General features: G+C 43.8%; 1 protein-coding gene and 1 long non-coding RNA gene across 3 annotated transcripts in view; one reads left to right on the forward strand and one right to left on the reverse strand.

Annotated features, from left to right (window-relative positions):
* Window positions 1-24,031, reverse strand: part of Syn3 (synapsin III) — a 358,286-nt gene that overhangs the window by 289,018 nt on the left and 45,237 nt on the right. The window lies entirely within an intron of this gene.
* Window positions 15,919-18,338, forward strand: LOC150067479 (uncharacterized). The gene is made up of 3 exons (XR_016539645.1): window positions 15,919-16,074; window positions 16,868-16,960; window positions 18,194-18,338. It is a non-coding gene; the product is annotated as an uncharacterized LOC150067479 (long non-coding RNA).

A 24,031-nucleotide genomic window follows, 5' to 3' on the forward strand; every position in this document is an offset into this window, starting at 1 on the left:
CAATCCAGAGTCTGTGCTGCTACCCAAAAGCAAAGCAAGATCTGGGCAAAGGGAACACACTCAGACTCAGGGAACACAAGTGACAGCTTCCTCTTGTCCTGAGTTCTCTCCAAGCTGGGGTTTACAAAACGTCCCAGGAGGTAAATGCCTGAGTTTCAGGGTAGCAAACATAGCATGCTGCTGCCAGCATGGAATTTAGTTTTCTAAACATGTCAGCACGCATAGCCATGATCACAGATGTCCCCAAGTCACATCCTCAAGATTGCCTGCTGATCCTTTAGGTAGATTCTTAAGAGCAGTGACAGTGAAAGGGTGCAGCTCTCCTGGGGAAGCCAGCAGATCTGACAGTTGTCTCTTAGAAAGACCCATCCAAGCCCTAAGCCTGATATATTTCAGGGGAAAGGAAGATTTTAGCAGATGAAAGTAAGAGCCCTCACTCCAGTGTCAAGCCCTTAGGAAAGAAAAGAAGGGAAAACAAGCAGAAAGAGGCAGGTCAGAAGTTCATGTGAAGATGCAGGCAGAAAAATGGAGTGGTGTTTCCACGAGGAGTCGCCAGACCCTGGAGAAGACAAAGAAAAATGAGCCACTAGAGAACTTCACAAGGGACATGCCACCCTGCTGCTATGGTTCTGATACAGGATTTCTGACCTCCAGCACCATGACAGGAAGATACCAGCTAGTTTATGGGGATTTGTTGGGGCAGCTCCTGGAAATGGATATAACAACAATGATGATAATTCATTAGAAAATGAATATAATTTCAGTATTACATGCAAAGTCCTCAGAGCTCACCAAAGGTCACTGTGGTCAGGTCTGGCTCTTTTATCCGCCTCACCAAACTCATGTATATGCACAAATAAGTATGACAGCTGGCCTGCCTGCCATCTCCCCCAGACTCCTCACTTTCCCATTCACTTTTTCTCTTTCCTTCTATTTTTCCTTCCTTCCTTTCTTTCTCCACTTTCCTACTTCCCTACTTTCTTTTCTTTCTTTCTTTCTTTCTTTCTTTCTTTCTTTCTTTCTTTCTTTCTTTCTTTCTTTCTCTTTGTCTCTCTTGCTCTCCTCTCCCTCTCTTCTTCCATCTCCCTCTCATTTTCTCTGTTTCTGCACACAAAGAATAATGATACTACTGCACTGTAAAATGTCATTATCAGAAATACTTGCATTTGCTGCATAAGTAACCTTCAGCTTCAAAATCATTTGGCTATAATTGCCTTTTTGTGTGTGTGGCCCAGTACTGAGATTTCAACTCAGGGCTTGGTGGCTATCTCTTCGCTTCCTTCAAATCTGGTGCTCTATCACTTGAGCAACACCTCTTCTTGTGGCTTTTTGCTGATTAATTGGAGATAAGAGTCTCATAGGCTTTTCTGCCCAATTTGGCTTCAGAACATGATCCTCACATCTTAGTATTCTGAGTAGCTAGGATTACAGTTTGTAATCCTAGCCCTACTTCCAATTGCTTCTGATATGATAAATTATGTCCTTGAGTTGTGATTTTTCTTTAAACTACACATTAGGCACCTAGGTACACATAAATGCACTCTCAGAGAGATCACCTTCAGCTGTTCAAATCAAGTCCAGTCAAGTTACTAAATGCTCAGAATCTCAGTTCTGATGTTTTTACAATAGACATAATAATACCACAAGTATCTAGCTTTACAAATTTGAGGACAATAATTCATATAGGGCTTTGTAAATAGTTGTGATTATTTCTCATTCAGAAGGCACAGAAACGTTATAGCCATAGAAACAGTAACCCCTTCAAGTATTTATGTCATTTATTTAAAAAAAATTAGGATACAGACTCTGGAGCAAGTATTTCTGTTTGTGGCTACAATGAAATACTAGAGACTGAATTTATACTCTCATCTTAAACAAAGTGGAAACCAGACCAATTCCGTTAGATATCAGCTTTCAGCCATTACACCACAGGCACTTCAGGGCTGTTGTCCCTACAGAAAGCAAGCAAGTGAAATTGCCCCTATGATTATCCGGGCTTACTGCCTGGAGGCAGTTTCCAAGCAGGGGGGCAGTGGGGGAGAATCCATGCAGAGCACATTCATCTTGCTGAAATTCAAGGGAGTGGTGGTGGCTGGAATTTATAGAGACTGAGTGTAGGAAAAGATAGGTCTGAAGGGAAAAAGAACTCTGCAAAGACAGATTTGACTATACATGAAAAGGAATTTCTCAAGGCAAGGGAAAAACCATTAAAAGAAAAAAAAAACATGTCTTCACAATCTATGGAACTGACACAATGATGTGGAAAGCTTGTATTCTCTCACCCATTAGATCCTGGATTGGCGGGGGGGAAGGTACCCAACACTTAGAAGTTGGAATCAGTTATTCCTGGCCTAAAGCATGCTCTCCATCCAGGATGTTCTATTTTGCTTTGGGTATTTTCCCAACTTCAGAACTAAATTCTCAGAAGCCCCTCAGTCCCAGCTGCTTTTAGACTGGAAGTCTCATGTTTTAAGAACTTCCTTAGTCCCCGGAAGACTAGAATGATGTCTCATTCTGTCTAGCCCAAGAAAAGCTTAAAAGCAAGTCTTACACAGACTAACTTGACTCCAAATAATTGCACGAAAGAATCAAGTACATCACTCTTTAAAGGAATGCAACAAAATCCAGGATTCCACGAATAATGAAAGGACTATGACATTTGATCATAAATTACTAGACATGGAAGGAAGCAGAAAAATATGACTCCAACTGAGGAGATCTGTGTATCAATAGGAACAGATGTATACATGAGAGGGATAATGGAAATAGAATAAATGGAGTTAAAACAATTATTACCAACATATCCCATATTCTCAAGAACATAAAAGAGAGGAAGGGGGAAAACGCAGTCATAAAACTCAATGCATAGCTTACAAAATTGAGCATTGAGAGAAGGTATAGGGTTGGAAGGGATAAGGAGAATGATAAAAGAGGTGATATTAATCAAAATGCAGTATATTCAGAAACTAGGTTGTTGAATAGCCACTTTTGTACAATTGCTTAAAGATAATCTTAAAAAGCAAAAAAAGAACATAGAAATATTAACACAATGAAAAAAGAAAAATATATTTAACACATGGAAAATGGACCTTCCAGAGGTAAAAATGAGAACAACTAAAAGAGAAAATTCACTGATAACAGATTCAAAGAAAATGGTAGTGAACTTGAAGAGAAAGCAATATGCTGAGACAATATGTGTCAAAGAAAAATCTAGAGAAACTTTCTTTCTTTTTTTTTAACTAGTCCTGGGGCTGCAACTCAGGGCTTGTCCTTGGGCTTTCTCAAGGATTAGCACTCTACCATTTGAGCCACAGCACCACTTCTGGCCTTTTCTGTATATGTGGTACCAAGGAATTGAACACAGGGCTTAGTGCATGCTAGGTAAGCTCTCTACCACTAGACCACACTATCAGCCCCTCCTTCACAATTTTTAAAGAAAAAAATATACACATATACGTACATGCAGTATGACATAATCCCTTGAGAGAATACTTCTTGTGCAGCTTAACAAATTGCCATAGGCCTAATGGCTTCAAACAGCACCTGTCTGCTATCTCACAGTTCTGTACGTCAGACGTCTAGATACGATTTCATTGTTTATTGGGAGGCTCTAGAGGCAGCCTGCTTCCAGGTTAATTCAGGCTGCTGACAGAACTCTGTTCTTTGCACTTGCAACCTTAAGTCCCATCTTCTGTGGCGACGGGCTTCTCGGGACTATTTTCCTTCCCATGCTGTCACAGGCTCCATCTTCAAAATTCTAAACTTCCGAGATTTTTTTTCCCATTCTGTTACATCATCATGTGCACATTTTTTTTTCTTTTTTGCCAGTCCTGGGGCTTAACCTTAGGGCCTGAGCACTGTCCTTGGGCTTTCTCAAGCCTAGAACTCTACCACTGGAGCCACAACACCACTTCTGACTTTTTCTATGTATGTGGTACCAAGGAATCTAATCTGGGTCTTCATGCATGTTAGGCAAACACTCTGCCACTAGGTCAAATTCCCGGCTCCACACTCTTTTTTAAGGACTTAGAGTCACACTAAGACAAAAGATATTTTCTTTTTACATATATTTTTATTGTAATTAATAGAAGGGTTACATTATATTCACCAGATAGAAGGTGCATTACTTCATATACATTGATATCCTTTCTCATGTCTTGGTCCCCATTTCCCTCCCCCCACCCCCACCACTCACCTTTTTTTTCCCCCTTCCCTATCCTATTTCAAATAACCAAATACGCATATATACAATATATCAGATAAAAAGGTAAAATACTCTAACAATATGAGATAACCAAGGGACAGCAAAAGAGATGAGAGATAACATAATACATTAAGGACAACAATCACTCATTATATGGCTTTTGTTTCTATATCCTATAGGTCCTTTCATTTGGTGTCATACTATATGGCCTTATATATCTAGGTTTTGCTCTATTGCAAATCTCTGCTATGAGAGCCCAAGGTTTCTACTGATTATGACAAATGAGGGAATCCATTGAGCCTATGTTCCTTTGAGTATGGCTTACTCCACTTAATATGATTTTTCTAAGTGACAAAGGGTATTTTCTAGGGAACTTCTTGCCTCAGGTCCAGAACTGTAATCATTTCTGGGAAGTCTCTCGAGTAATCTTTTATAGGTCCTAGGTATTAGGAGATAGATGTCTTCAGGAGAGCTAAACAGTAGCCTGCAGAGGAGAAGGAGAAGGAGGAAGAGGAGGAGGAGGAGGAGGAGGAGGAGGAGGAGGAGGAGGAGGAGGAGGGAGGAGGGAGGAGGGATAGTGGGGGGAAGGAAGAGGATTTGATTTCCAAGAACAAGCATTTATGCAGCACTTTTAGGCTCTGTTATAAAGATAGGTATGATTAGAATCGTATTTGCTAAGAAAATCTCCTCTATAGACCCCTGGATCCAACGATATAAACACCTGTTGCTAAGTAAGCTCATATTCAGTTCTAAGAGTACACATTGGCATGTGCGTGCACATGCTCGCTCGCTCTCTCTCTCTCTCTCTCTCTCTCTGTCTCTCTCTCTCTGTCTCTCTCTCTGTCTCTCTCTCTCTGTCTCTGTCTCTCTCTCTGTCTCTCTCTCTGTCTCTCTCTCTGTCTCTCTCTCTGTCTCTCTCTCTCTCTCTCTCACACACACACACACACACACACACACACACACACCAATAGAGATGGAAAACATTCTGTATCCTGCAGGGCCTTTGGCCACATTCTCACTAGCACTGGCACCTAGCAAGCAAGCATGTCATGCCAAGCAGATACTATTGTTGAAAGCATAGGGAATCCATGGCTAGTTGGCTGTGTTTGCGATGATAATAATGTTGATGACAGCGTGGAAAATGGGTGATTACAATCCTCCTTGCAATACTAAGCTGAAGGATGTTATTAGTCTGACAGATCAATGGGAAAGAAACTGAAATTAAGGCTTGGAACTGGATGACTGACTGGAATGTACACAAGAAACCAAGAATGTGTGGGAACGTGAAGGTAACAGTTATCAGCCTTGACCGTGAAGCCTGAAGGAAGCTTTCCACACAAAGAGATGTTGTCCAGAGTTCCTGAGAGAGGCAAGATGCTGGCAGACAGATGGGTCTGGAATCCAAGGGTGACTGATAAGATATGAGAAATTCCTGCCTGTTGGTGAAGACATATCTGGGGCAGACTGTACCCACAGATACCCTTAGAGTGTGTCCTTGCATGCGGCCTTAGACACTCATATTTTGCAGGGGAGATAGAGGCAGACAGACACTACACTCTTAGGAGTGAGAAATCCATCATGTATAGGGCATGTCTTCATGCTAGAATGCCTGTACTCCTGTCGCTTTTCTGACCACACCTCGTAAACAGGAATTGCTGTCTCCTAACTCAGGCCACGTAGCCATATTTGCAAGTGGACAGAGCCATTGCTGGGTATGTTCTGGGTTTGAACATTTTGCAGCTTAGTGTCTGTGGATTGGGGTGGTCATTGTGTTAACTTGCCTGCTGCTTTCTAGCTCCTTAAAGGCACTAAACATAGCAACCACCTTTTCTTTCTGAAGCCCTCTCTTCTAGTCCATTGTGAACTCCAATTCCCATGAGTCTCTGCTTCCCAGGACGCCTGGATGCCCTGCTCTCTCCTTTCATGCTTGAACTTGCTGTGCTCTGTGACTGATAGCAGCAGTCACTTAGCTAAATGGCAGCATCAACAATGGAGGTAGCTTCAAGGGAGAGTTAGAAAGCCTCATGGCTTGTGTCTGAGGCCTGAGGGATTCGGCCCAGCTGCCCACTAAGAAGTTTGTAAGGCAGGCAGTGAGCCTGGACCAGCTCGCACTCTTATTTGTTTTTATCCTTGTGTTTCCAGCTACCTTAGGAACCTGGGTTCAGGGAAGTAGGAGAAATGGTAGATTGTCAAGATAGGATGAGAGCTTTCCTGAGTTGTCCAACAAAGTTATCATAAGGAGTCCATCCTAATCCTTAGCAGGCTGGAAGATTTACGCTCAGGGATGACCCTGTGTATGGCACTCCATGTAAACAAAGGTGCATTCTGCAAATGCTGTGGCTTTCTCCCCTTCGGAAGTTCCCTCACAGCCAAAGATACTCATTGAACAGATAAACAATAAGCAGAATGTCAGCCATTACCATCTCCAGTGACCCATCAACCTCCAAGCTACTCACACTTCTGCTCAGTGGCACCCCCTCAAAGGTGCCCTCCCTGAAAAGTGCCCTGCCACCTTCCATGTGCCATTTCCTCCCTTCAACTTTCCCCATAAATACTTATATCCATCTCAATTAATTGTCTCCCTCTCCCGCTAGAACAGAAACTCTGTAGTGCAGAGACGGTGAACCTGGCACCTAAGACAATGCCTGCTGGGCAGCAGCTGAAACTCCATAGATGCCATGGAACATACACAAGCCAATTTGGCAGATCTTAGATCTCAGAGATAGAAGAGGGTAAAGTGACTTGGCTCTAAACTCCACCTTGGTAATTATGTCAGCAGAGACCTAAACCTAGATGCCCCTACACAGGCACCAGCTGTAGTTATCTAAGGTAACTTTTGTTCGAATACATACAACCTGGTCATCTAAAGGGGTCTCCCATGGCCTCTGGCATTGCTGTGGCCTGTCATGCCCCTTGGATTACACATTCCAGCACATCTGCAAAGCCCCAGGGCCTGCCCTCTTTCCTTCCTTCCTGCTGGCAGGCCGCCCAAGGCCTATAGTCGGCAGCACTGCTTCAGGTTTATTTGCCACTGCTGGCTATATTTTTAGCTTCCAGAGCCTAGGGGCTCTAAGACTTCATCAGCTGAGCTCTTTTCCACCAGCTCAGCCTCACCTTCCAGACAAAAGAGGCTTTGAAAGCCTGCAGGCTCACTCAGCAGTCTTTCCAGATGAGCAGACTTCACCCAGGAGCAAGGCCTGGCATCTGAAGGAAGGCTCAGGTCACTGGGTCCAGGGTGATTCCCAGACAAAAAGCCTGCCTGCCATGTAGTTACTATGGATGGTGCAAAGGTCTACCAGGAAACCATCATATCCCAGTGAGTGTGATTGTCAAGGGTGGGGGTGGAGGGGAAGAGAATATATATAAATGAATGTTGAATACATGCAGGGGCGACAACTGCAGGAGGGAGAAATATGTAAAAAAAAAACCCAAATGAACATAAAAACATAGGAAAAATGAAAATGAGAACACCTACATTCCTAAATGTTCAAGTCATGGAATATTCAATACTAGGTGGAGTTTGCCACATTAGATATAGGAAAACATAATAACAATCAACCACAGTGACTTGTAGTTAACAAAATGTGTGGTTTCACTCACAGCTATCTCTTTTGCCATCTGCCGAACTTTCTAAGGTGGAGAGATCTAGAAGAAATGATTCCCCTGCAATGCGTGGAGCATGGTAACTGCCATTTAGCCCAAAGAAGAACAGTTACTAGCCCTCCAGCATCTACTGCTCATTGCCAAGGCGGGTTCAAAGTGTTCAAACACTACTCTGCAGAATGTTCAGGAAAGAGGGTGAGAAACCCCTCAGCTCTCCTGAAGGATGGATTGTTCTAGGCACTCAGGTTGGGAGTGAAATGCAATGTTTGGGGGTAAAGCTCAGTAGTGTTGCTGATGGGCAGAGAAACTGCAAGAAGAATGCTGGAACACTGGAAGAAGGCTCTACTAAGGTGAGACAAGACAAGAGACTCAGCAAGGGCCAGGCCATACAGATTATACCCATTCAGATCAGAGTGAAGGGAGTTAGGGAAAGAGAGGGAAACTGTTAAGTAGATAAGGGCTTTTTTTTTTAATAGCACACATAATACATGGCAGATGAAAAGTGACCCCTCATGGAATTCCTTCTTCCCATCATGCCCTGGGTTCCCACAATGCCCTACATTCCTACTCAACCAATAAAAAGACCTAGGAGACAAGAACTTCATCCTTTCAATCTCTGAGAAATTCAACTGTTCTACCTTGTCTTTAATTTTTTATTGCCATTTTAAAAGTTCAAAATTGGGGCCAGGAGTTTGGCCTAGTGGTTTAGTGCTTGCCTAGCATGCATGAAGACCTGGGTTCAATACCACACACATAGAAAAAGCCATAAGTGGTGCTGTAGCTCAAGTGGTAGAGTCCTAGCCTTGAGAAAAGTCCAAGGACAGTGCTCCAGCCCTGAGTTCAAGCCTTAAGACTGGGGAAAAAAGTCCAAAATCATTTTCCAAGTTGTAGAAAAGCAAAAGGCCCTTCAATAGCCTTCCTTTCCCATTTTCATGGCTATCCACAGGCTATCCATAATTCTTGCTTCAGAACTGTCTCTTTGAGTCTTATTTGCCTTCCCATCCGCACAATCAAGGGACAACCCTGAACCCTCTGAAGAGAGTCTGTCACTTCCCACCACTGGAGTCTATGGAAACATAGCCAGGTTTGAACAAAGAATGCTCACAGTTCTTATTGTAGCTCTGGATAAGCAGAGGACACTTTGCAAAGCTGGCAGGGGGTGCTAAATTCTGTGAAGAAGACATAGCAGGTACAGTGGCAGCGAAGTAGCCAAGAAGTGTGCAGTGAGGGTCGTTTCAGAGAAGAAGCTGAGATCTCAGAAAGGGGAACCTGAGTGTGAGCACCAGGCAGCCATTACCTTTGTGGTTTCTGGGGAGGAAGGTTCCAGGCAAAGGGAATGGCAAGAGGGAAGGTTCTGAGATAAGCTATGTTTGCTTGATTCTTTTTCCATTGTGGAAAGTAAAAACAACATAAAATCTACCATTATCAACATTGTAAGTTTACAATCTAGTGGCATTAAGTAGATTTGTGCACTACCCGGCTCCAGACCTTTGTCATCATTCTCAACAATGTGTCCACTAAACCAGTCCTCACCTTCTCCTCCTGCGTGCCCTTAGTGACTTCTATTCTTCTTCATCTGTCTATAGTCTTCACTATCCTAAGCACCCTGTATAACTAGAGTCATACAAGTATTTGTCCTTTTGTGCCTAGCTTTTTTTTTTCACTTACTATTCTCAAGGTTTGGTTATGTTGCGTGGACCAGAATTTCCATCTTTTTATTTTAAAGGCTGAGTAACATTTCTCAGGGTGGGTATAGCACATTTTTCTCATCTAACTTTTGGCTCTTCTGGGTGATGCCACATTGAACACAGTGCATGCATATCCATTCCATTCCAGCTCTTGCTTCATTCTTTTGGACAGATTCTCAGAAGTGAACTTGCTAGATCGCATGGTAATTCTGTAAAAGTGTTTTTTCCCCTTTTTCTTTCTTTTTTCTTTTTTTTCCCCAAACCACCACCACCATACTATTTTCCACATTGGTCCCATCATTTTCCATTCTCACCTCTATGTTCTAAAACTTGTTACCTTTTTTGTCCTTGATTTTTAAGGCTCAGTAAGGCCAGTGGTTGGGTTGCAGTGAGACTCTGAGAAGTCTAGCCATGAAGTGCCTTTTGGCTACAAGAAGAATTTTGGTGATTACTTTGAGAGTGATTGGCAGACTTTGGAGAGATGTGAGCCATGGAGGGTCAGAATCCATTACAACCAGGAAGGTAAACCCCAGGTTCCCAACTCCAGAAACTTCAGTGCTCCCAGACCAGCACACTCCTCTTTCTCCCAGGCTGCCTAAGGGTTAAGTAAATGTGAACTCAGGGAAATGCAATGAAAGGAGATACTTCCTTGCCCTAGCTCATACACCTGACACAGGAAGCAGACACAGGCTCTCTGGGAAAGAGAGGCCTGACTGGACTCAAGCTACAACAAGAAAACGAGCATGGCCTGGACACAGGATGGCTTAACACTTCCATATTAGTTGCCGAGAGCTACTGAACAGCCTATGACCCCATCTGTTTTCAATCTCCTTTAAAAGGGCCTCATGTGCTGGCGCCTATTTAAAATAACGCACACATGGAGTTTCTAAAATGAAGAAGAAAAAAGGCCCATACTTCCCCTGCCGGCATAGCTTATGTGTTTATTTTGGAGCAAGCTTTGGGAGTTCTGAGACAAGACATAACTAATTTCTCTTTTCGAGGTTGATTTGCAAGTCCCCCTAGGCTTGTGCTCCAAGCACTTAAGACCGCTCAGTCTGAACTGGTCATCCCTCCAAAACTCCACTGTGAAGTAGCTCCAGATTAAGAGCAGGCTCAGGAAAGGGGGAAGCCCTGGGGCCGCTTTTCTCTTTGCACATGGTTTGTTTCTCTAACTCCCCCTTCCCCTTTCTAGAAGCGTGGTTCCTTTCTTTCCCAGATGCTCAGTTTTCTGTCCAAGGGGCCACAGCAGTTCCACAACGCACATCACAACTATAGCCAACTTCTACCTAGTCCCCAAATGGGGACTACAGAGAATGGTGTCTGGGAATGGTATACCCACCCCTGTGGTCAGTGAATCCCATACCTGGAAGCCAAGGCAAAGAGGGTTCTCTGTTCCTGTTCTGGGAAGCATACTGCCCTTCCACACCAGTGAATCATGCCATGCTTGACTCACATTGGCAATTGCATGGCCAGTGGCCACTAATGGCTATAATGGAGCATTTCCGACCTAAGGGTACAATCACTCCTACAACCCGATCAAAATCTCTAGCCCCCAACCCCCTCCCTACCAGTCATAAATCACTTCCTCTAAACCACGAAAGAGAAAAGTGCAAACAGGACATGGGAGAGCTAGGGTGAGTGCATCTGTGGGGCCCTAACAGCCATAGATCACATCACTTCCTGCCCCTTTCATGCTCAAAGTGACTCCAAGGACCCGGGTGCCCTTGTTTGCCCTTGCTGCATTTGGAGGGAAACCAGAAATAAAAGTCAGTGATCATGTCAAGCAAAAGCACTAAACATAGCTACTATACAAATGCCATCCTAGTGCCATTGACAATCTAGTGATCAGGCTGTGTCCTATGTGTAATTCAATAGCATGTATTATCTTTCTATTAGGATTCAACTTTGTCATCTTTAAAATTTTTATTAATATTTATTTATTTAGTGGTTGTGGGGCTTGAACTCAGGGCCTGGGTACTGTCTCTGAGCTCTTTTGCTCAAGGATAGCGCTTTACCACTTTGAGCCATAGCACTACTTCTGGTTTCCTGGTGGTTAAACTGGAGATAAGAGTCTCACAGAATTTCCTGTCTGGGCTGGCTTTGAACTACCATCCTCAGATCTCAGCCTCCGGAGTATCTAGGATGACAGGTGTGAGCTACCAGAGTCTAGCCACTTTTGCCATCTTTTCTGTGTGCACTTACTATGTGCCAGGTACTGCTGTGACCTGTTAAAGTAGATGTTATTATTCCCAACTCCAGGTGAGGGATACTGAGGCAGGATGAGATTGAACATAGTTTTCAGAGTTTGGCAAGTGACTGGCCCCTTGTTAGTTGAGAGCTCCAAGGATTAATCAAATTGTCCTTATGGCTCCCTGAATAGGGATGGCCTTAGAGTTGTTCACGTGGCACAGGAACCACTGATGTGTTGAGCTGGATTATTCTGTGGTTGGGTGGTAGGATTTTAGCAGCATATGTCTTACCCATAATCTGTCCTGGCACTGCAGAAGGACCCCTGCGGGGAACACTTACCCCTGATTAGAAACTACCAAGATAGAAAAAGGGATCAGTTAGGCTGAGGCCATTTCCTTTCTTGTAGCACAGCTATCAGTCTGTTTTCCTCTCTCCTTTACTACCTCTTTCTCCCTCTTCCTCCTTCACTATCCCTCTCTGACCCCTGCCCTCCCCTACCTCCACTCTCTATCTTCTCAGAGATTTCCAACCTCTGGAACACCAGGGCTTCAGGTACACAACTGGGAAGCAGATATTTTAATAGTTCCTCGGCATTGATTGTTGGTGGAGTTTTGTTTCAGTCTCACCATAGACCTGTCCAGGATCTGACCACTTTACCCACAGCTCCTTGTCCTTTGTGAGCAGGCTTACATCAAAGCTGCTAGTCCTGGCGGCTGAGCTGAGAAAGGAGGAAGTGCTTTTAGCCTGCCAGCTTGGTGGGAAGGTGAATGTGCCTTTCTGGAGAGGCCAGGGATCATGGAGGTTGATGCACACATCATGTATTTGCCAGGTTCCTCCTTTTACAAATAAGTCAGCGTAGATACATCGCTCCATCAGACTGCAAGAAAACAGACCCAGCTCTGTCTGACCAGTGCCCAAACCAGCAGTCAGTCATCTCACCTTGGTAAACAAGGGAATGGATGCACAGAACATGGCCCCAAGTCCTATAACTAATAAGAGGCAAGGGGATTCAGTCCTGACCCTCTCATTCTAGGCACAGCCCTGTGTATCATATCAAACTGCCTCAACATTCACCTCTCTCTACTGAAGCAATCAGAAATTTCCCTTCACACACAAAAAAAACTAAACAGCAGTGATTTTTTTTTTAAAAAGATGGAGAAAGAAGCTGGTTATTGTCAGAATTTCAATTTCAGCCCCATGAAATACATGCAGGCAGAAGCTTAGAAAAGGCATGAAAGGAAGCCAGACTTGGCTGTGAAGGGCACAGCAGATGAACAGCCCAGCGATGAGGAGTGAGTTAGTGGTGGGAGTCAGGAGAGAGAGCGTTTTAGGGCCTAGACTGCTTAGGTAGGAGTCAGGAATTCAAAGCCTGCCTCAGCTACCATGAGCTGAACTGCTGAGCCTCTATATAAGCCTTAGTTTTTGTTTTGTTTGGATCGGTTTGTTTGCTTAACCAGTAGCAGCAACAGATACTTCACTGGAGATGGTGAGACTAAAATGATGTTACAGCTAGGCACCAGTGGATCACATCTGTCATCCTAGCAATTCAGGAGGATGATATCTGAGGATCAGAGTTCAAAGCCAGCCTGAACAGCAATGTCCATGAGCCATGTGGATAATCTCTAATTATCCACAACCTCCCCTAAAATCCAGAAGTAGAACTATGAGTAAAATGAGCCTTGAACAAAAAAAAGAAAGAAAGAAAGAAAGAAAGAAAAAGCTCAAGGAGAGCCCCAGAACCACCACAAAAAATTATGTTATATATAGTAAACTCCTGATGGACTGCCTTACCCTCCCTCTGTCTGTCTTTCCCTCTCACACACATACTACACACACTACACACACACAATTACATACATATATATGACATATGATAATATATAAGTACACTATGAAGATATACATATATATAAGTAAGCATACTCTATGTATCTGTGTGTATTTTCTTAATACATGTGCCTCATTGTTATCTCTATCGTTTTTTTTATTGTGAAGTGCTAAATTTCTGAAGGATTTTAAGGGAAAGAAAATTTAGTTCTGGATTGACTGTGAAGTACACAACAGAGGGTGGTGAGTTAGTTCTTGAGAGGTGAATACACAGGTAATTTCATGGCTGGCTGGCTGGATTGGTGGACAAATGAACTATGATCAGATTCCGATGTATTGCTATTCATCATACAGAAATAACAGCTTTGGATACTGTGAAGCAGAACTTGTAGGGAAGCCACCATAAGCAAGAACCCATGTAAATTAATTATTGAGCTTCTTTAAAGATACCCACGGGGACCACCAAGGGGGTGGGACGTGGGGAGGGAAGCTAGTCTTGCCAGGTTAGGAAAGGCCTTCGTGCTTCCTGAAGATACTGGCTTTGAGCCCACAGACATTGAGGAGCCTGGACCATGCAGAGCAGAGGCCGCCAGAGAGAGGCCAAAGCAACTGTCTGAGAATAAGCAAATGAACATCAGTAATCAAAATCCAGTTCTACCCAGTGAGTGTGAAGTTGGGGGTTCCTGGCATGTGGCTATCCCAGCAAGAGGAAGTTCAGCCCCTCTGGGCTCTCTGTTTTTCCTGGCAGACCTGGAGGGGCAGGGCTGGCTACCTCCTCCCTGTTTGGACAGAATACAAGCCCTGAGGTGGGGTGGGCGAGAAATCACTGGTGCAACTCCATCTCAAACAGACTGACAACCCCACCACAGCTCAGGAAAGGAATCTCAGGTTGTTCTAATAAACCAGGAAAGAAAATCGAGAAGAAGTCAATAAGGCCAGAAGAAACAGGACAGGTGATGAACCAGGGGAGAAGTGCTGGCTGCACAGCCACAGAGTCACAGGTTATGACCACAATTCTAGCTCAGAATTGACTTATTTTACCTTTCCACACCTCAAATCTTCATCTGGATTAACAATGAGACTTAGGCCTTAGGAGGTGCTGAAGGATACAATACAGTGATACTGGAGAACCATTAGGCAATGAACAACACAGAACTGACCCAAGAGAGTTCACTTTTCTTCTTTCTTTTAAGGTATACTTAGAACTTCAACAATCTCTTGGTGCCCCACCATGGGACCCAGCTCACTTCCTGTTCTGTGCTACTCTTCCCTTCGGAACTCCAGTGCCAGACTTGGCAGGAGGAATCAGGGCCAGAGGGTGGATTCCAGTGTAACCAGCAGCATGGCATGGGGAATGAGGGTGTACCTCAAGCAGCCTGGGTGACACAGAACAGCCAGAGAGGAAAATGCAGAAGTGAGTGACATCCACATCTCCACCTGGATACCTACCAGCTGTGTGGCCTTGGACAGAGCACTGAACGATCTAAGTCTCAGTTCTAGCAGTATCTACCTTATAGAATCAACTTATAGAGATGAAATGCTTAGTTGGGGGCTTGGAAAGTGTTACTTCACTTGCACTGACACACTGTTCACCCTGTACAAAGTGCTTTTTAATCTGTGTTCTCTCCCAGACAAAAGGACATTGCTGGGAAGGTCTCTGTTCCTCATCTAGCAGATCAAATCTTTCCTAGGTGCATTCTCTTCTTTACTTCAGGTTAGTTTGAGAAATACTTCTTCAGCATAGATGATTATGCTTTTGGGTATTTAGAGCACCAATTATTTGCCTGAATCACTGTTTACCACTAACTTCCAACTCTACATTACCATCACATTGGATACATTGGATACTTAACTATTATAGCTTTCAAATTTTGTAATGACAGTGTGTGTGTGTGTGTGTGTGTGTGTGTGTGTGTGTGTGTGTGTTGTGAAGGGGATTATGTGATTAATACTTAGCTTCCTGATAGAATTTAAACACTGTCACATAGAGATTGCGTATGTCTTTAATCATCATTGCAGTCATAGCACCTCAGTTCTGGGACTTGAACTCAGGGAGTGGGCACTGTCCCTGAATTTCTTTCGCTCAAGGCTACCACTCCACCACTTGAGCCATGGCACCACTTCTGACTTTTTCTGTTTATTTGGTACTGAGGAATAGAACCCAGGGCTTCACAGATGCTAGGCAAGTGCCCTATCACTAAGCCACATTCCTAGCCCACCTCAAGGAATTTTTGTAGGACCAAGATCTTTCCCCTGTTCTCAATGAGCTCAGTATATAGAGGGAGCGGCAGGCAGTTAAAACTAGTAAGTTGGAGCGAGTCTGGTAAATGTCACAATAGTCATATGCACAGGGTACTGTGAGAACACAAATGGGAGACATACTACTCTGCCTGCTCAGGAGGGAAGGGAAGCAACCCTGAAAGAATGCCTGAGCCAAGCCTTAACAAACTGATGGCAAAACTAGGGAAAGGCTTTACTAGGGAGTCTTTCCTATGTCAAAGAAGGAGGGTATGACTGAGATAGCTAGAAGAGGCCAGGGTTTGGGGAGGAGTAGAGACTAAGGTAAGCTCTGGGAGAAGATGAAGTAAGAAAGGGGTATCTCGCATAGGGCCACGCCTGATAAGTCAACCATTTATGCATGAGAAGGTATCAGGTTCTGTGTTTCAGCTCTGTGACAGGATCCATGACACGAACAAATAACCAGAAAGGAAGGGTTTATCTTGCTCACAGCTTCAGATATTTCAGTCTATCATGGTGGCAAGGGCATGGTGGAAAGGCAGACCTCATGGCAGACTGGAAATAGAGCAAAGCAGTTACAGGAAGCAGCCTGGGCAAGAGATAGCCCTAAGAACATCCCCTCCCCAAGTACTTGTGTCCTGTTTCCTCCATCTAGAAGCTACCTCCCACAGTACTACCACCCCCTAACAGTCTATTCAAGTTTTGAACTTATCAACGGATTAAAGCCATAGGTCAGAGGCCCCATAATCAAATCACTTCGGAAAAATACCCTCATGCTTACTAAGACATATGCTACTGATCTCCTTGCCACTCAATTCGATCAAATAGTCAATCAAGATTAATTGTCACCCCAAGTTTTCCCCAGAATTCCCATTTCATTTGCAGAGAAGCCAGCGCCTGCAGGGTCTGGTTAGTTAGGCTAACAGGATTCAGCTAGGCCTCCTAAGTTGTGTGGTCTTGAGTAAGTTCCCCTATCATCTGGAGACCGGGGAATCTTACAGTTCCTACTCATCACAGGGGGGTGTTGATGGTTAAAGGAACCAATCCAGGTGAAGTGATCAGTGGGTGTCCCTGGTGTTGATTGAACATGAAACCAGACATTGGCTATTGTCCCCAGGCTGTGTTCTTGCCATGTATATAACAAACAACTGTGGAACCTCTAATGCCAACCTCTGAAGTCTGTGAAACAAAGGAGCCCAGGATAAACCAGGTAAGGTCACATTCTATTCTAAAATATGTAGCGCTTTAGAAAAACTCCATGGACATTGATGGCTCAGGCCTGTAATCCTAGCTACTCAGGAAGGTAAGATGTGAGGGTTTTGGTTCAAAGCCATCCTAGCAGGAAAATCTGAGACTTTTCTCTCCAATTAGTCACAAAAAAAAGCCAGAAGTGGAGATGTGGTTCAAGTGGTAGAACACCAGCCTTGACCAAAAAGGCTAAGGATCAAAGCCTAGTTCAGACCCTGAGTTTCTGGGTTTAACCCCTAGCACTTGAACAAAAGAGATGGGGAGGAAGGAAAGAAGGAAGGGAAGGCAGAAGGAAGAGAAGGAAGAAGGAAGGGAAGGGAAGGGAAGGGAAGGAAGGAAGGAAAGTGGCAAGCTTCTTTAGGAACTATGGGATGTTAAAGATAGTTGATATAGGACAATCAAACTCATTCTCCTGGCTGCTTCTCTCTTTCCCAAGGGACTCCATGTGGCCAGACTGGGAATGATCCAAAGGAAGCCATTTCCATGCATCAGACCTGTTTATGTGTCAGCCCCACTCCCTCCCCAGGAGACTGTTCTCAGGGTGGGCTAGAAGATTCCTTAGACAATCTAATAGATTAGTTTCCAGTTTAGCATAGCAGCCAGACAGCACTTGCAGTGAAGTCATCCAAGTCAATTAAAGGGCATTTCCCCCTGCTGTGCACTTAGAAGTCCCTTTGGTTCAGTCCAGGTTTCTGAGATGTTTCATAATAGGCTCCACCCTGGGTTAATTAATAACCATTGATTCCTACTGACATGCAAAGGCTCAAACCCAGTGGGTAAGCACAACCGGCTGAGGCTGCTGGCAGAATTTAAGGGAACCCAGTGGGAGCTCTTCTCCTCAGGGAGTCGGCCAGATCCCAAATGGTGGAGATAGCAGCAGGGCTGGCAGAAAGCATAGAGAGGCCAAGCAACAACTGAAGAACAAAGCTAGAGAACTGGTGTCCAAGAAGGACAGAAGCAGGGAGGAGAGTGAGAAGAGGAGGAACAGGAGGAGGAAGAGGAATCACAAGACCAGGGATTAGGCTGAGGAGTGCACTAGAATGCAGAGAATAAGGAACAGGTCCAGGTAAGTGACCTGACCAGCCAAGGTGAAGGGTGGGATGTGGTTGGCAGTAGCTTGCCTTGAATGGATGCCAGCTCAAGCACATGGCATGGGTCTGATCTCCTCTCTTCTCTTCTCAAATCCAACTCATAGGAATGGGGATGGACAAAGCTAAAATGGCCCAAGAATACAGTGGCAAATCCTCACATTGACGTGCCTTCATTTAGCAGTGGTGAAGTCCTTTCTTTGAGCTTCCTGCCCAAGCCTGCTAATTAAGGATCTGCTATCTCTGCCAGGTCCAGAGGTGAGTATCACTGCCTCCCTTCCGGTGTGGTTTGCCTTCTAAATGCACTGTTCCCGGGTGCATTCTAAATGAGTACACAGGTCACTCTAAGGGTTAGCTGGTCCGATGGATATGTTCCCCCACTGCCTCTGTCTGGAAGACGTTCTAGTTGTCTTCTGTATACAAAAAGCCCATCCTGGCCAGGCTGCTTCCTAGAAAGGACTACTTCCTGTTCCAACTTTCCACTGGATCACTTGAGCCATGCTTCCAGCTCTGCCTGGGCCAGTTGAGGACGCAATCTTCCTGTTTGTGTTTCACTATGACAGGTGTGATACTGTACCATGCAATCATACTTCCCCTGTAACTGGGATACTAGCCATGTGCCACTGTGCCCAGCTACTGCTTAATATGGAATCTTGCAAACTTCTTTCACCCCAGGCTAGATTCAAATACTAATCCCTCAATCTTTGTCTCCCAACTGCACTGCAAACTACTTTAGTGCCTGGCTATGTCATTTCCATTTCTGAATGAATTATCTAAAACCTCCTATGTTTAAGAAAATGAAGATGATCATAAGAATAGCACTTTATGCCATGATGGCTTTAAAAGCTTTGCATAGGGCAGCTCATTTCAATCTCTCGACTCTCTATGTAGTTATTATTACTTTATATCTGAGGAAACTGATGCATATAGAAGTTAAATTTCTTCTTCAAAAGTACCCAGGGAGTGGTTCAGCTGGAATGCAACCCAGGTGATCTTACTCTAGAGTCTGAGCTATTGTAATATTGGAACAGTTTAAAAAACTGGAAAAGAGTAGCAGAATAAGACAGAAATGTTCACAGAACTACCCAGCAACAAGGCAGAAACATCAAATGATAGGTAGGAGCCATTATGGTTAGTCAGAAAAAGATGAGTATTTTTGTCTGGGAAAATATTATATATGAATTTGTAATTTAGCCAAGAGATCAAAAGAGCAGACGTGAGATTGGAAAAAACTACAGGATCTCTACTCAATGAACCCAAGCCAAAAGGTGTAATGAAAAAACATTTTATAAAGACAAATTCAGGAATGGGGGAGATCAAAGGGAGTGACAGTGGATGAATGGTAAGAGGAAGGATGGGCAAACAGTCATAGTATCCTATGGACATGTGTGAAAATGGAACCATGTAACTTGAGGGGATGGCTGGGGTGAGGAAGAGATGGGGAGAATGATGGAAAGGGTGACACCAATCCAGATGCATTGCATTCATAAACTGATACTTCGAATTAAAACTCTTTCATATAGCTAAAGATAATAATAATAATAATAATAATAATAATAATAAAGACAAAGACCAACTCAAGACTCACATATATTCTGAGAGATCTGCTTTTCTTAGGATCTACTTTGGTTAAGCCAGATCCAGACCCAAATTCCAGCTTCACTGTATTCTTCCTTGTGGTGAGACCATACCAGGGGGATTCACTGAAGTTCTCTGAACCTTGGTTTCCTCAGCAACAGACAGAACACGTGAACTAAGGATGTCACTACACTGAAAGCACTTGAGAAGCACTTGCCATGTAGTAAATGCTCCACATAAGTTTCTTACCATCACCATTACCACCCTCTCCCCAATTTCTACAGTCTCCCTTCACATGGTGGTCCCAGGAGACTGGTCATCCCATCCCAGTTATCAGTGCCATGCTGAGCAGAGAAACACTTGCTTCTCTGGTGAAACAGTTCAACTAACACAGCCTATGATCCCACCTGCTCTCTGTTTTGTTTTTTTTTTCATTTCCCCAGCTGGTTCTTAGATTTGAATATAAGAAAAAAAAATGAAGCTCCCATGGAGACCTGCACACTTATAAAAATAATACAAAACAGAATGTCTGAGGTCAGGGTAAGCCAAGCCAAACAAATAAATCTTGCAGGATTGTGTTAACCAAACAAGGCTTCCTGGAGCAGAATGGCCAGACTCAGCTTTTTACAGAAACACCACGATCTGGTGAATTTCAAACACAAGGAGGTCAAACAGGAAGATCAAATGATGGAGTGCTTCAGAGTTCAGCATCACTGTCTGGCCGGGAACCAAGAGAGCATTCCACACAGGATGGACTCCAGAACCCACGCGTCGTGTCAACTCTTAGAAATCCAGCCCGGAAGAATCTTATAGATCATCTTTATGATCTCTATGAAGGGCAACTTCAGAATATCTATCCATGTTGTAAATGTAGTACTCTCATAGATTGAGTTTCCTGGGATGTGGGCTCTGCGATGGCTGCTGGCTTGGGGAAGATGGATTAAGAAATGCTCTAGAGATTACTATCTCTGGGAGGAAAGGAAAAGGAAGCAAGACTGAGAAGCTGGTCCATACCAAGGTTTCAGCAGAACTTTGTGCTAACTCCACAAGGAGTGATGAGGCTGGGACAGCTCTTCAGGGTTGTCTTCAAAGTGGGGATATGATTTGAATATTATTGAATTGTAACAGTCCCATGCTGTGACTTTAGGCATCTCTTCATTCATTGAAGACACTTGCTTCTAGAAGACAGACTTCTAGAAGTAATTCTAGTAAGTTGTGTTGGGGTTTTTAGTCCTTGGTCCCTCCCAACCCGCAGGAAGGATACAGAGAATACGCCCCGACCAGGACAAGAAACTCAAACTCTGTACTTACAGATTCTTTGGCTCCAGAGGTCCTATTCAGTTCTTCCAAGTGGATGTATTCACACTGGAATCAAAGTGAGGGAAAAAGCAGCAACTGTCCTGCTTCTACTGGCAGCCGCAAAACCTTTGCTATCAGCTCTAACAGTCATTGTGGGTGGTGGTGATTCCCACAGGCCCAGGACCAGGGCTGTACAGGGACCAGCATGGTGGTGGTAAGGGTAAATGGGGCACTGCTGTGGCTCTGGGTAATAGGATTTCCCATTTGATCCATTTGCCGTCAATGCTTTGTATTAAATCCCCCCTCCCAAAACCTAGATAGGTAAGTTTTTCTAACCAGCTATCATTGATAAAGAGTGTATATGTGTCTTTGTACATCGCATTTGAAAACATTCTAGAAAATTCCCAAGGAACTATTCATAATGGTCAACTACATGGAATAAAGCTACAATGGTAGAGGCAAAGTATCCAAAAGACTTCTCACCAGATACTACTTGGTATTTCAATTTTTTTCTTTACTTTTTTTTTCTTTTATAGCCAGTAGTGGAGCTTGAACTCAAGGCCTGGGCACTGTCCCTGAGCTTCTTTTGCTCAAGGCTAGCACCCTACCATGTGAGCCACAGAGCCACTTCTGTTAATATGATACTGAGGAATGGAATCCAGGGCTTCATGCATGCTAGGTAAGCACTCTACCACTAAGCCACATTCCCAGCCCTGTTCTTCGAATTTTTAAAACTATTTTATTGCTAGGTGTGGTGGCTTACATCTATAATCCTAGCTACTCAGGAGGTTGAGATATGAGGATCACGGTTCAAAGCCAGCCTGGGCACTAAAGACCATGAGACTCTTATCTCTAATTAACCACTAGAAAACTGGAAGTGGCACTGTGGCTCAAGGGGTAGGGTGGTAACCTTGAGCTGAAGAGCTCAAGGACAGAGCCCAGGCCCAGAGTTCAAGCCCCACACTGACAAAAATAAGCCACAATATTATTCTTTCTAATGGATAAGTAACACCAGCATTTTCATGTTCGCTGTATCACTCACTATTGACCACAGCCAAGGTATAGAATCATCCCAGAAGTCCCTCAAAGGATGAATGGATCAAGAGCACGCGGTGCATACACACAATAGAATTTTATTTTTTAAAAAAATTAACTACTATAATGTGTTGCTTATATTCCTCAAAATAAATATAAGGAACATTAATGGAGGCTTCAAAAATATTAAATGTATAAATTTCCTGTGCATCCTTCCCCATGTTAGTGGTCCAGTTCCTCCAGAGAGAACATGTCCATCACAAGAGATGCCTTCACTGCCAGTGGCATAGGCATGGCCCATATGGCTCTATGGTTTCTGTTCTTAGGAAGTTGAATGTCATCATTCTATAGAATTGCACCATTAGCCTGAACTCTAATCATGGAACCACACAAGGCTACTGGTTCCGTACAGATACCTAGGTTTGAATTCCTCCTCTGTCACTCAGTTCTACAGGTTGTTTAACAACATGAGCCCCAACTTCTCCCTCTTCCAAAGACAGGGAAAGTCAAAGTATCATCTAAAACTGTTACTTGAGAGGCCAACATCAGTCCATGTGCAGAAAGCACTTTATCTAGTACTTGTTTGGCTATTGGTCTTGAAAAAGGAAATGGAGAAGAGGAGGGCTCTGAAGTCTAGCTAGCTATATTTCCAAAAACAGACTCCAGTTCCCTTACTAGTTGGGTGACCTTGGGTAAGCCACTTACCTTTCTAAGCCTCAGTTTCTGTAATATGGAGGTGAGGACAGTGCCTTCCTTATCAAATATTCAGCTTTATCCAGTAAGGACACGACATATGGAAGCTATTATATCAGCAGCCATGCATTCAAGTAGTAGACACTTTTAAAGAGTGGACTGCGAGCTCCCTTCCTCTCAAATTCCTTGACCTAAGCCTCCTTCTCATAGTGTTTATCCTTTTATTATTGTAGTCGCTGATCACAAGGCATTGTGGGGTTGTGATTGTCATCTGACAACATGGCACTACTGCAACTACTGTAACTAGAATACTATATGTGTGTGTGGTGGAGGTAAGAAGGGCCACAGATCCTCAGTTATCACATTCGAAATGCAGCATTTTAGATAATGAAGATTAAATGGCATCATGTTTGGAGGAGTAAAACCATAATTATAGCTGGTACGTGTGCCAGAAATTAGGCTACACATCATACATTAACTTGTGTAATCTGTACAATAGCTCTTGGGAATATAAATTATTATGTTTATTTTTCCTGATGAGGACACAGATCCTTGGGGATGTTGTAAGTGGAAGATCCACCCAGTAAAAACTTGGGGATTCTGAGACCCCCATGTCCAGTCTTTCTTACTCTAGAATCACAGCTTTAACCTTCATGGCATATTTCTTTCCCCAAACATTAAGCTGTGTTCAATTCAAATATTTTGGGGGTTTGTTTATTACTTGTTTTCTCCATGTGGTTTTTCTAAGTTATACAACTCTAATCCTGTTCCTTTACAGTTGAATTCTTAAATCAGACTTTATATTCTCATCCCATTCAATTGCTCCCTATCAAATGTAACCTAACATAGTCTCTCCCCATTCAACTTCAAGTCTTCAACAAGTGTACTTTGGTAAGTTCTGTTAACAAGCCATATAACACCTCTTTCAAGGTGTATGCATTTCTATCAAGTTTTAGTCCTCCAATCCGTCAGACAGCAAATCTGCTTAATATTAATCCATTGGTCAACCTCATTTCTTAGTCCCACGGAGGAGTGACCTGTTCCTGTGGAGAAGATGACCCTCGGCCTCAAATACAAACACAGGCAAGCTTGATGAGCCAACCGCCCTGACCTGAGCCTCTCTGGCCCCACTAGAACGCTGTGGCGAGGACCCACAGAGCCAGCAGAGCATTCTGGGTAACGAATACAAAGTGATGCAGTTCCTCTCTGGCCTCCCCAGGGCTCCGGATTTTTGGCTCAGTGAGAGCCAAGCAAGCAGTTTTGGAGTTGGGGAGTGGGGCGGGGGGAAGAGTATAGAGAAAGGGTGGAGGCTTCCTCTAAGCCAATGACAACTAACTTTT

Source organism: Megascapheus bottae, chromosome 2 (genome assembly GCF_031878675.1).
Source record: "Megascapheus bottae isolate mThoBot1 chromosome 2, mThoBot2.hap1, whole genome shotgun sequence".
Lineage (NCBI taxonomy): Eukaryota > Metazoa > Chordata > Mammalia > Rodentia > Geomyidae > Megascapheus > Megascapheus bottae.